Here is a 13,909-nt window from a genome sequence, read left to right as displayed (position 1 = left end):
TCGAAATAATGTACAAGCTGATTTCTAAAGGCGTCAGACAAACATTAAAATAACAAGTTATGCGTAATTTTACGGCCTTTGGTTTTATATAATATTTTTCTGGCATTTATTAGCACCTACATCTACAAAAACGGAGCAGGTAACGTTTGGTACCTCTCCAAGTCCTTTATTTCAAAAAGCTTTTGCGTTTCCAGTTTTCCAGATGTGAGCTTTAGCTTCAGAAATATCTTTAAAATATTAAATTTTAAACTTACCAGTAAGTTAATTTGTGGTCTATGAGGAAATAAGACAAGTTTTTTTTTTTTCTGAGTCTAATAAAATTGAATATAAAATTACCTCGTTGTTCGATGCTCTGTTTTTGTTTTCTAAGAGAGAAGAATATTGTGAATAACATTATTAACAGTTTTAAACTTCGGCGAAAGTTTCGTCTAAGGGTTTCTTTACAACACAACTACTTCGTTATATGTAAACAAAACAAAGTTACTAACGCACAAAATAATAATCGAAATGCAAGTAATGTCGCTCCCTCTTCAGCCATTATTCCACTTATTTGTTGTACAAAGTTGTTCACGGCTGCTTTGATTTTACGGCTCTATGGCGTACCAAAGTAGCATTACACACACTGCACATAGGAGTATATCCTTCGTGTATATTCTAGAGAATTTTGTTCATTGTGTAAGCGTTTCTTTGGAACAAATTAAACATGACAGTGCTCTCTTCCATGAAACGAGACTTCTTGTTACGTTTATCAGCCGCTCGGCCATTAAACACGGACAGCATTACTCTTTGATTGTAAGGAAAAAATCTGTTGAGATTCATTCAGACGGTAAACATTTACAAATGATAAAGCCACTGTCTGATTCGTTCTTTTATATATATATATATATATATAATGTATATAAAAGACACGTTTCATCTCATTGTATTCATCTGCTTTGAAACGCGCCCGCAGTACGCGCCTTAAGTCACGTGGCACGTTTGTTACTTTCCATCACACTGTGATTTGACCGTAGTGTATCACATCGCCTACTTCACCAATCAAAGGATGAAGAGTCTCGAACTAAAGTCCATGTCACATGTTCGGCAATGCTTTTATCTCAAGCGTAAAACGACACAGGCATGTATGTACACGTGAGTAAATCAAATGGCATGTAAAGGGATTACTAATACCGAGATTGTAGTGAAAAGGATTTGCGTTCAGATCCCACGAAGGAATGAATCCTCTTTGACTTATCGGAGCCGTGGTGCATTCCGCTAGATAATACATTTGCTGTTAGTTTAAGCCATGTATAACTACGCTACATTCGCGCTAATAACTTTGTTTATGTGCAAGGTTTCAGAATAAACAGATAAAATGTTTTGCGCAGAGAAATAGATAATAAATTTGAAATGTGTACAAAATAGTTCATCAGTTTTATCCAAGGTTATTTTTACAACAGTCAATTATCTTTTTTCTAAAAACCAAACCTCGGCTCTAACCACCTTCGATACACAAAAGCTCCAAATTTCCCCTGAAAATAACAGAGAAAATCCCCCAGTGACTCAGAAGTAAGTTTATGAAATTACGACGTTCTGAAATCTGAGGCTCAGTTCCCCGCGATGGACAGAGCGAAGAGAGCCCATTATATAGTTTTACACTAAAATAGCAATTCTGAAAATGAAATCACTGCAGTAGCCACGTTGTTCTTGAAAGATAAAAGTGTTTGCACTTGATTCTACCATCTCACTGCTGTAGCTTTGTTTGTTTTGAATTTCGCGCAAAGCTACTCGAGGGCTATCTGCGCTAGCCGTCTCTAATTTAGTAGTATAACACTAGAGGGAAGGCAGCTAGTCATCACCACCCACCGCCAACTCTTGGGCTTTTCTTTTACCAAACATTAGTGGGACTGACCGTCACATTATAACGCCCCACAGTTGAAAGGACGATCATGTTTGGTGTGAGGGAGGATTCCTCGTGTAGCTGTGTGCGAAATTCAAAAACAAATAAACAAACCTCACCATTCTGTCGCTATTCTACCTTAGACATACAATCCTCTCATTGACAACCTGATGCGAGGCAGCAAACCACACATTGAAAACCACTGAATGAGAATAAACAGAAGGCTGGTTTTACAACAGTGAAGTGTGGAAATAAACACAATCCTCGTAAATTTTAAACGACTTCTTTGTTAAAAGTATCAGAAAAGAAGTTCCTGGTGGCGGAATCTGTGAATAAACAGGTTACCTCATCGTTACGTACCTAAAGTCTTGTAAAGACAAAATCGGAAAGTGTAGTTCCGAAAAATGTTAGCTGTAATATAGATATACATTTAAGCCTAACTAGGTGAATGACAGAAAACGACACACATCAAAAATGACTTATACAGTTTTCAAGAATTTTTATGATAGCATTAAATTTTTTCTTAAAGATTTAATTTTAAATTGGATACATTTTTTTTAAAATCGTCACACGCTTTTCTGTCTTATTTCAAATCTTGACTTTACATTAACGATATATCAAAATTTACCTTTGCCATAACATTTATATATTTATGACCGATTAATTAATTTGCAATATAATATAAAATAATGTCGTTTTATGAAGTAATTTCCAATTGATATATTACAAATATATTTGATTTTAAATATATTTTACTCTTGTGTTATTGTTTTTTGAGTTAGTTATTTTGTAGGAAAAAAAGGCTTAGGTTATATATATATTTATCTATCTTGTTGTATATTATCTATCTGTTAGGACGTAAAGAAAAAAAGTACGTTTGTTTCTTCCAGCATTCCGAAATGAAATGATAGCGCCTATTTCTTTTAATATATACCTATTTGTCAACCTATCTACCTATCTTTCTCTAAGTGTAGGCCCGGCATGGCCAGGTGGGTTAAGGCGTGCGACTCGTAATCCGAGGATCGCAGGTTCGGATCCCGTCACACCAAACATGCTCGCCTTTTCAGTCGTGGGAGCGTTATAATGTGACGATCAATCCCACTATTCTTTGGTAAAGAGTAGCCCAAGAGTTGGCGGTGGGTGATGGTGACTAGCTGCCTTCCCTCTAGTTTTACACTGCTAATTTATGGACGGCTAGCGCAGATAGTCCTCGAGTAGCTTTGCGCGAAATTCAAAAAACAAACAAACAATCTCTATGTGTCTTACAAAAATGTTAAATCATGATTAGAAATAAATTGATTTAATACTGTAATTTCTCTTCTTTGTTTATTGCACACTAATGAACAATAACCAAAAAATCCAAAATTGACAGTTCAATCCTGGTCCATCATTTTAACTTTCCTTATCTTTAACGCCACAGTAAAAGTGTCTTATCAGAACTTCTGTAATCTCTTTAACCAGTTTCCACTAAGTTTTTTTTTTTAAATTAAGTCTGCAAAAACTTCTTTAAATCTTTCAATTCCATGATGCCCAACAAAAATTCGATGGTTCTTTAAACCGAAGCTTTTGTTATATTTAATCCATATTACATATCTTTAAACTTTGGCGTGCGAGCTGTCACAAGGTTGAGTAGAAATACAAGTCACATTTCTTCAAGCTGACAGGCGTGTCGTTGACGATTCGCATAAAATTAAATTCCACGAGGCAATCTGCTCGCTCTCCTAATGGTTCCGCATTGCGGCTAAACGGTCTAGGATTTCTCGACTGTGGAATAGTAAGTAGTAGAAGTAACGTACATACTAACCGCTTTGATAAATGACTGAGTCACTATTTGTTCAGCTAGGCTTGCGGTTGAAAACAATAGAACAAGAAACACGACAGAAGTGGAAACAACGTGCAAGCCATTGGTGTATGCTCCTTGTATTCGACTGCTTTGATGGAGATGCGATTTGCTCGAGGATTTATCACGCGCCACGTGGGCAGCATTACTCGAGATTGGCCTGTCGGCTACAAATACGTTTTACATCTCGGAGAACCACCTGAGCCTGCCGTATTACAGTTCTTCGCCAAACTAGCCGCAATGAATTTTGTGCTCTCGAGAGAATAAACAGAATTTGCACCACTTTTGAGGTAAGGGGTGAAGGCAAGAAGAAAAGTGTTTGATGCAAAATACTAGAAGTACTTTGAGACATTCTTTTGATGAAAAATACTCAAAGCACGATTTTACTACTACGTAGACGTTAATCAAGTTTGCATCATATTATGGAAAAACACTTCCGTTTTATTTTATTAGTTACAATAAAATACATGGATCTGAAATTTGTTCTTACTGCTTTGGTACCCGTGGTGAGCAGAGTGCAGATAGCCAATTATGCAGCTTTGTGTTTAATTCTGAAATAAACAAACAAACAAGTCTTCAAATCCGCAAGTACCCCGATGAAACAGCGGTACGTCTGCGGATTTAAAAGGCTAAAATCAGCAGTTCTATTCCCCTCGATACACTCCGCCAATAGCCTGATGTGGTTTTGCTATAAGAAAAAACTCGCATATACGAAACCTTGTGTATTGGTTCATACGTGCGTACTTTAATCTAAAAAATGATTTTTTTTTATAAACTGTTTTTCTAAAAAATGTGAAACATCTATCGGAAACTTAATTTCCTTAAAATATCCCAAGTGGAACAATTTATTTAACTAAAAACCTGTTTTATTTCCAAAACAAAAAAGAGAAATTCTACTCCATATTAAATTTCTAACAAAGTACCACTTTATTTTTAACAAGCTATATGGAAAGTGTAACAAGTTTTAAACATGATCAGTCAGGATCTTACTTAAAACTTTATAAATGTTTTATAGTTTTTACTGTAGTGGTTATTCAATCACTTGGAGGCCCGGCATGGCCAAGCGTGATAAGGCGTTCGACTTGTAATCCGAGGTGCGCGGGTTCGAATCGCAGAAGCACCAAACATACTCGCCCTTTCACCCGTGGGAGTGTTATAAAGTGACGTTCAATCCCACTATTCGTTGGTAAAAGGGTAGCCCAAGAGTTGGCGGTGGGTGGTGATGACTAGCTGCCTTCTCTCTAGTCTTACCTTACACTACTAAATTAGGGACGGCTAGTGCAGATAGTTCTCGAGTAGCTTTGCGCGAAATTAAAAACTAACCTATTTTGAGGTAAAACTATGCTTTAAAATATATGGAATTATTTACTTCATACATTGTAACTTGCTAGCGAGAAAACCGTATTATTGCAACGTAACAAATTCAAATAAATTCCCCGTAATAATTGAGGAATGTTAACGTTCAATTCTGAACTTCTGTTGATTTATATTTGTTTGCAACTTAAACTATTTATGTCCTTAAGCTTTGTTTACTGTTTGAATACAAACAAACCTCTGTCATTTACTCAAACCAACACTGTCCCCCCCCTCAAGACAGTTGGAGATCAGGAATCTGGGAACTAAAGAATTACTGATTGGTGGAACTAACAAGCCCCCATCTCGTGCAGCCCACAGTGAACAGCATACGATCTGTACGAATAGGGAGAAGATAGAGGAAGCGATTCGACTGCGAGAAATTCAATTTCACGCGTCACTAACTCTTATAAACTGTGAGCTAAGGGAGGCAATCTGAAATTTGATAGAGTTTCGCATCTTTGGGAGGGGTAATTGATCCTCTCTGATGTGGTCCAGGAGTTATCCGCTTTTCCGAAAAGCGCAGAAGGTTGAACTGAGCTGAATTAACTGGAACATTATTGGGAAAACGAAATCCTTCTGAACGAGATGAGCCTGCATTAGCTGAGTGATGTCAACTATCTACAAGTTAAATCACCCGCAAGACTTTGCGTTTACAGAAGCAAGTCATTAGACTGTGCTTAGTGAGAGCATTACAAATAAATTAAGAATTGTCTCAGCAATCAGTCCTTCAGAATGTATATTTTTTTACTAGAGACTCAACGTACGAGTAAGTGAAATAATCAATGCCCGAGAAAAAATACTTTAGAAACAAGAAAATCACATCGGTTGTCCTTATACCAGTGATTAACGCTTCGGTCTGTGGTTTGAATAGGTCCAAGCTTCGTGCCGTGATGACATTAAAGTCACTTCACACTTCCACCAGTATAAGCGTTATAAGAGTGACAGTAAAACCCATTGTTGTTTCAAAACAAATTGTGCTTCTTCCTTGTGGTCAACAACTGATAATTTTGCAACTGAACATTGGAATCTCTAACAACATAAAATATATATGAACCGTCCATAAACAAGACCCACACGTTACTCATAAAGGTGGGATTCTGTATACTGTGAGATCATAATAACTGTAAGAAATGCATCAATGGTACTTACAAGAGTATTTGGCCCGACATGGCCAGATGGTTAGAGCGCTCGACTCATGTTCTGAGGATCGCATGTTCGAATCCCCGTCAAACCAAACATGCTCGCTCTTTCAGCCTTTGAGACGTTATAATGCAACAGTCAATTCCACTATTCGTTGGTAAAAGAGTAGCCCAAGAGTTGAAGGTGGGTTGTGATGACTAGCCGCCTTTCCTCTAGAGCAGGTAGCCCTCGTGTAGCTTTACGCGAAATTAAAAAAATTACGCAAAAAACAAGAGTATTTCCTGGTTGGCAAAGATAACGTAAATGTTACGGTTTTCTGTTGGATTCTAATGTCTTTTACTTTTATTTGTCTCTTCAATTTCTCGCTTTTAAGGTAAATCTTAATTATTGATATAGTGTGGCACTTAGATGTAGTAATAAGGTAAAATTCTGTTTCAAGCTGTTATTCGTTTAAGAAAATTCACAAGAAGAAAGAAATTAACTTATTTTGTTTGGTTATGTATCTATGTTTGTGTCTGTGTCTTTACGTTATTTAATAAATTGCCGTACTGTCATATGTTTTCAAAACAAGACGGAAACTAGTTTATTCATAAAAATACTTTGTGAATATTCTCATAAATAATACTTAATGGGATATTTACACGAACTAATATAAATAACACTTAATAGCTGTTTGTACGAACTAGTACACACTTTGAAAGGGTCAAAGCAAAAGGCTTAACTTTTAATTCATTCTTAATTTGTTAAAACAGGTTTCACGAAATTATTAAAGGTACCCTACTATAAATCTTTACTTAAGGACGTGAATTCTAGTAAGCTTCGACGTGTGTGTTAAAAATAAATGTAATACGAAAACAAAACCAAAAATCTTTTGGAGAAAAAATGACTAAAATCGAAAATTAACGCCATAGCATTTTGAATTACAATCATATTAAATTTGTGGTAATATAAAAAATAGTATAGAAAAGATAATAATTTGACCACATTTTTATTGCATGTTTATAAAAGTCCAAAATTCGTTCTCCTAATTCGTTAACGTTTGTTTATTTGTTGGAAAATAATTCTTTAAATTGTACTTCCGCTTAGAAAAAAAATACAAAGGAACGTTTGTAATGGTAATGTCACTTTAACCTTTTGTATAACAAGTCTGTTGATCATATATATCTCTGTCAAGACCCTACTGGTTCGTGGCACATTAAGGTGTCTTGTATCATCTTATAGGCAATATTTTAAGGTCTGTAGAAATGGGATTGGCACCTATCAAGTATATATAGCTCATGCACGTGCTAGCTTGTACCCTTTTTCTCTCACATAGCAGCCGGAATTACTGTGAGGCTAATTGACCTTTGAACAATAAGAACACTCGTTGGTCAATTAGAACAGCGGAAAAGCTGCTGACCAGGAAGTAATTGAATTATTTCACCTGTTCTTGTTGTCCAGTAGCACTGCTGACTCAATTATGGGGAGTGACCATTAGCAAGCCTTGCACCTAATCCCTCTCTTGGCTTGTAAATGTTTGATACGAAACCTTCGGTAGTTGTTGTCCAGAATAGAAAAGTCTAAATAATCATTCCAAACAGTATTCTCTCTCTAAAATAATTACTTAGTCCTTTATATTGGTTTATCAATTACAATTACCAAAGGCTAACATCTTCAGAATGTATCTATGTTTTAAAAACCTTAATTGCACCTGACGCATCTAGAGCTTCACAATCTATTTATGTATTTAAACAATCAAGATATTGTTGCAATATATTTGTACAAATTAAATACAAATACAACTTGTTCTCATTTCAAAGTAGTTTAAAAAATGCATTCTCAGAGATCATACACTGTTCATTTGGTACTTACTGATTTGTTAGCCTTGTGGTACTTAATAAAGTTTAGTTTCATGTATGTTTTTTTGTGTTGGAGCTAAACGAAGCTTTGTGTTTATTGAACCAAACCCTAGATCGAAAAGTATAAAATGTCATCGAACTTTTTCAGTACATTTAGCCGTATGGGCGGATGGTGTTGCTAAATGGTAGCTCTTCCTCTGGTTATTAATTTCAAGCCACAGCATCCATGTGTCGCATAAGTTGTGATGCAGTATAAAAAAAATTAAAGTGAAAAATGACCCGAAATGAAATGTTAACGTCTAAGTATTATTAGCACACCCTGTTACGCACGTTTGACTAAAGCTTAAATTCATCTGGGATATCTTTTGGTTACTTTAGGATTAGATTAATAGCCACAGTTATAAAACAACACAATTTGATTACATTAGAAACCTAATTTTAAACTACAAAAGCCCATAAACTCTATTTAAAATGTCATATTAACTTTCGTTTCTAAAGCAACTTGCGCATTACTTTAGTGCTTAGAACTTTAAGAAACACTGTTATAGAGATATAAAAATACAAGTATGAAGTAAATGTTTGATTACAAAAGATTCCAGCTATTGAAAGACAAAATTTTATTTGTTAGGAGACATTTGAGTTTTTGTATTTGTTTTTTGCACTTGTAAACATTGTATAGCATTATTTTTTTGTGAAATAAGTTACCAAAATATGAAATTTCAGTTCCAAACAATAAAAATATTCAGTGTAAAAATACTTTTTTTTTTGCATTCTAGGGACAAAAAATTAAAATTACTTTTCTAGTAAACACACATCCAGAAATGCTACAGTCATATCTCTCGCAACAGTACAGATTGAATAATAAGGCTACTGTATGATATTCTGCTCACAAAACGCAATTTAAAGGCACACTCACACAATGCATTTTAGCGTGCAGAATTCTAAACACTTACGGAATTAGACGATATGGTGTTGAGATTCTGGAACGTTGCTACAGCACGAGTCTGTCACGTGCTGTCAGTATGTTCCTCTGCTGTGAGCGATTGAATAGCACGCATGGTGATGATGATTTGATACTTTGTACATTTCCAATGCCACTGAGGATTTAAATGAAAAATTACACCCTTACATCTACACATTTAGGCCTATGTGAAAAAATCTAATACCGTAAAATTTCCATTAGATCCCATTCGGAAACGCGAAATCTCGTGTTTCTGTTGTTATGAATTTACGTGAGGTGGGAGGTTTCAAGTTCTGTGGTCGTCCTAGTAATTTGCATGGATATTGAATATTTCATGAACTCCTGTATAGACCTTACGCATTTACTTGTAAATTATTTATATCAGGAACATTAGGCCAAATTGAAGTCGCTGACAAGACATGTTCTGGGAGTATTAGAACGTAAGAATAAACTCATAAGATCTCTGATTATCTAATGTTTTGAGTGTTTACGTTGGTTCCCGTACCTTTTATAACAGATTGTTCTACCTATAGCCTTAGATTATGTTTTCCTAGCATCTCATCAGAATATTAGCATTGAGTTCATACTCGGTGTATTTTCAAAGATATAAAATCACGCAGAATTACGAGCTAATCAAATAATGTTTGGTTATAAAATTAAACAGAAGAACTCATAGTCTTACCGAGTTTATGAGTCAAAATCATAAGAATAAGACTCGTCTCATGATCTGGAAATAAATATATCTGTCTTTATTGCACCTAATTCTTTAGTATTATTGTATTGTACAAAAATATATTCACTGTTGTGGACGACATTAGCCACAAAAATATAAGGCCAATTAACTATATAGTTTGATGGTATCAAAGGTTGCACGTTTGTCTGTTTATACAGACGGATGGATAAACAGATTGATAGAAATGACACGTTCTCTTTTCCTTCACAATTCAAAATTAAAAAAAAACATTGTATTCAATGAACGTAAAATAAAATAATGACAAGCTGTATCGATTTTTCATCATCGACTGTATTGGGACGTCATATTGTTCGATAGTTTTTCTTCTTTCTAACCTGTTAGTTATTATCTCTCTGGCTCGTCACATCTTCGAACATGTTCAAAAAACTAAAGTGAACATAAATGTGGATTTTACTAAACTATGAGAATTGAAACTTTCGCTATTTTTCGCTGTTTTAATTCGTACCAATAAGGAAGATTTACAAACATTGCCAGTTTCAGGTGAAGAACTGTCAAAGTGTCTTTTGTATGTTTTAAATTATACCTGTTGAATAGTAAATGTAAAAAAAACAACAACTTATGGTTGTAATACTATGAAAAGTTAACAATGTGCTACGAATATAAACCCTATACTCACGCCCATGGAATGAGTTTCTAAAGGGCATTTATTTTGTTAAGTTGTACAGTTTTTATCCTGATATTTTGACAGATTGTATTACTCATGATGACTTGATCTAGAGATTCGTTTTCGCAGTAGCTCCTGTCAACATTTCGTGAGGTGTAACGTGTTTTGATTTACTGGTTCCATTAAATCAAATGCCTAGTACAGGCTCCTGTCTCGTCGATTGACTGTTAATTAGCTCCTCTCGTCGAATGCCGCCTAGTGGAAGAACGTCAGGATTAGACGCACGAAAATGATCATGAAGAGAGACCCCTGTAAAGCTTTCTTTTTTGCATGCATTGGTAGTCATGCAGGAAAGCATGCCATCTGCTCATACTTTTCTTCTCGCTTAAACTGGTGAAGGGACGTACACGTATACTTACGCATGATTATGAATAAAGATAGATTATAGTAGCTGATATCTCCACTCATGCAGTTCTCCTTTCCACCTGTGCTTTTTTTAACGTTCATATAGTGAGAGAGTATTTTATGCATTTTCAAATTGTTATTACTATAGCAGTCAGTTCAAGTTTTCATAATAATATGAAACAGGCATTTTGTATTGCAATCACAAATTCGTAGTACGTTAAATATTTATGATAAATTACAACATATGAAAGATAATTTTGTTTTACTTTAACTGAAGCTTATTTAAAAAGTCAATAAATTATCCTAAGCCAGTGTAACATGAAATACTGTTGCACATTTGAAGTTATACAAATGGTTTGTTTCGAATTTCGCGCAAAGCTACACGAGGGTTATCTGCGCTAGCTGTCCCTAATTTAGCAGTTTAAGACTAGATGGAAGGCAGCTAGTCATCACCACCTGCCACCAGCTCTTTGGCTACTCTTTTACCAATGAATAGTGGGATTGACCATCACATACAACGCCCCACGGCTGAAAGGACGAGGATGTTTGGTGCGACGGAGATTCGAACCCGTGACCCTCGTATTACGAGTCGATTGCCTTAATAATGGTTTTGGTGTGTTTTCATGAGTAATGAGAAACAAAATGGGTATTTATCTATCCACGTAGTTTTATGTGATAAGGAAATTTTAGAAGAAAAAATATACTGCTGTGACTGGGTAATTTTACAAGAACGTCACCAGATGTTTTTAATTGAATGCTATAGATATCTGATATTCTTGGATAGAGCTCCATTCAAATAGCTAAACTCCGCAACAAAAGGAGATTCGAGAGGATATGGATAGCAGATTTCGTGACAAATTAACGATTAACAAACAAAGTCCGGATCATCCGAATGAAAGAACGTGGTCCATGTAGAAGACAAAGAAGAAGAGTAAACGATATTTAAAGAAGAAAAGAACGTGTGTAAGACTAGAGGAAGGCAGCTCACATAACACAGAATAGTGGGATTTTATACACACCAGGGCGAGCATATGTCTTACGTCGCAGATATGCATATTTAAAGAAGACAAGAACGTGTGGGTCACATAACACAGTTATTTATCCACCAATATGTCTGTAGATAATCGACCTTTAAAAGTAGATCACCTTTATATATCTATAAGTATATATATATACCCGATAACTCTCCAGGAATGTGCTTAATCGATATGGAATAATTATAATATCAACTAGAACCGATACACAGAAGAAAATGTCACAGCTTCCAGTTACTCCAGTCGCATACATGATGGATGGACCATTTATCTTTCCATAAGGTCATAAAATGTAAAAAACAACTAAAGAAAAAGGCGGTCAAACCATAATTGGAAATAATGTGATACTAGTGAAATTATTGAGATTAGGGTTACAAGCGATTTGTAACTGTCTTTTAAAATTAAGCCTCAGGTCAGAACTGAATAAAAGTTTGTACATATTTAAGAATATATTTTCTAGAAAGGAAAAATTAAGAGTTCCGCAAACTTTGTCATAAGTTTCGCCGAAATTCGGGGAAAATCTAAGATGTTAATAATTTTGCATTCTTCTAGCAATACCCATAATAGAACTTTCCAGTATAATGCAATTAAAAATTCTAAAAAAAACACTAAAATTTAGTGGAAAAAAATGCCCTATCGTTTCATTAGATAAATGCTAAGAAAACAATATGTTTGAAATATTTTTTTAGAGTGTAGTATAACTATAAAGATATGAGATCATTGTTTAGAAGGAATGTTAGACTACGAAGATCATTCTTTAATTCTCTATACAGATTGACAATCAGTTATATCCACACGTAACAAACTTTTCTGGCCCGGTATGGCCAGATGGTTAAGGCACTCAACTCTTAATCTGAGGGTCACGGGATCGAATCTTAGTCACACCAAACATACTTGCCCTTTCAGCCGAGGTGACTATATAATGTGACGGTCAATCCCACTATTCGTTGGCGATGGGTGGTGATGACTAGCTGCCTTCCCTCTAGTCTTACACTGCAAAATTTGGAACGGCTAGTCCAGATAGCTCTAGTGTAGCTTTGCGCGAAATTCAAACCAAAGTTTCATAAACGACAAGATTCATCAACTGAGAAACGTACAGAGACAAATATCGATACACAAGAAAGGGCAACAAACATGGGTCTGTATATGAAAAACGTATTAAAGTATAAATTATTTCAATTGTTCAATCTTCAAGGAAACTTAACTTTTCTCTATCTGTTAATATTATTTTTCTATTTTTTGGGACAAAATATCGTGTACATGAAATTTGTGAGTAAATTATTAACAACTTTAAATCATGTGTTTGATTGTGAGGACTTCATAAAATAAAAGTCGGTGAAAAATTAAACATATACGTTTCAAAATCATAACGTTGCTCTTTGTGTCTGGAAAGCATAATTTGTATTGATAAGGTCATATGCGAATAAACGTAGCTTTCAAAACTATGTGAGAAAGTAATTTAAAAAAGAAGTTATAAAAATCACTCATGTTTAACGTTAATTAGTCTTAATGGTTATATTTATGACCTTAAACAACCTTTATCGACATTAAATGTAATCAGTGTAAGATAAGTTACGAACCATAAACAAACAAACCACTGACTACCATAATGTTGGTGTGAACGTGTTTTAAAACAAACAAACCTATACACTGGATAGGTAAAGTGAAGCTGTAGTATCATTGAACCCTGTTCAGTTCTTCACTTCATATCACCGCGCATTACGGTTAAAATAATTAGATTTACTTTAATTTGGTTTGTTTGGAATTAAGCACAAAGCTTAAATATATGTTTAAATACTATTAAACCCGCGAACTCATACAAAAGCCCACATAACAATGGGCTATCTGTGCTCTGCCCACCACGGATATCAAATCTGGCTTTTGGTAGTGTGAGTCCGCAAACATACCGCTGTGCCACTGAGAAGGTTTAAATTTAACATCTCAAACACAGTCTCAGCGAAAAAAGTTCACAAAACGCTAAACAAAGAAGAACTGGAATGTTATTTCTAATTGTTGGTAGTTAGTTTTTTCACCGCAGTACAAAAGACGTGTAAATACAGCGTATTTCAGTGACATTTCGTTATCGTACTCTAGTCTG

Source organism: Tachypleus tridentatus, chromosome 5, assembly GCF_004210375.1.
Source record: "Tachypleus tridentatus isolate NWPU-2018 chromosome 5, ASM421037v1, whole genome shotgun sequence".
NCBI classification, from domain to species: domain Eukaryota; kingdom Metazoa; phylum Arthropoda; class Merostomata; order Xiphosura; family Limulidae; genus Tachypleus; species Tachypleus tridentatus.
Note: the sequence above shows the minus strand (reverse complement) of the source record.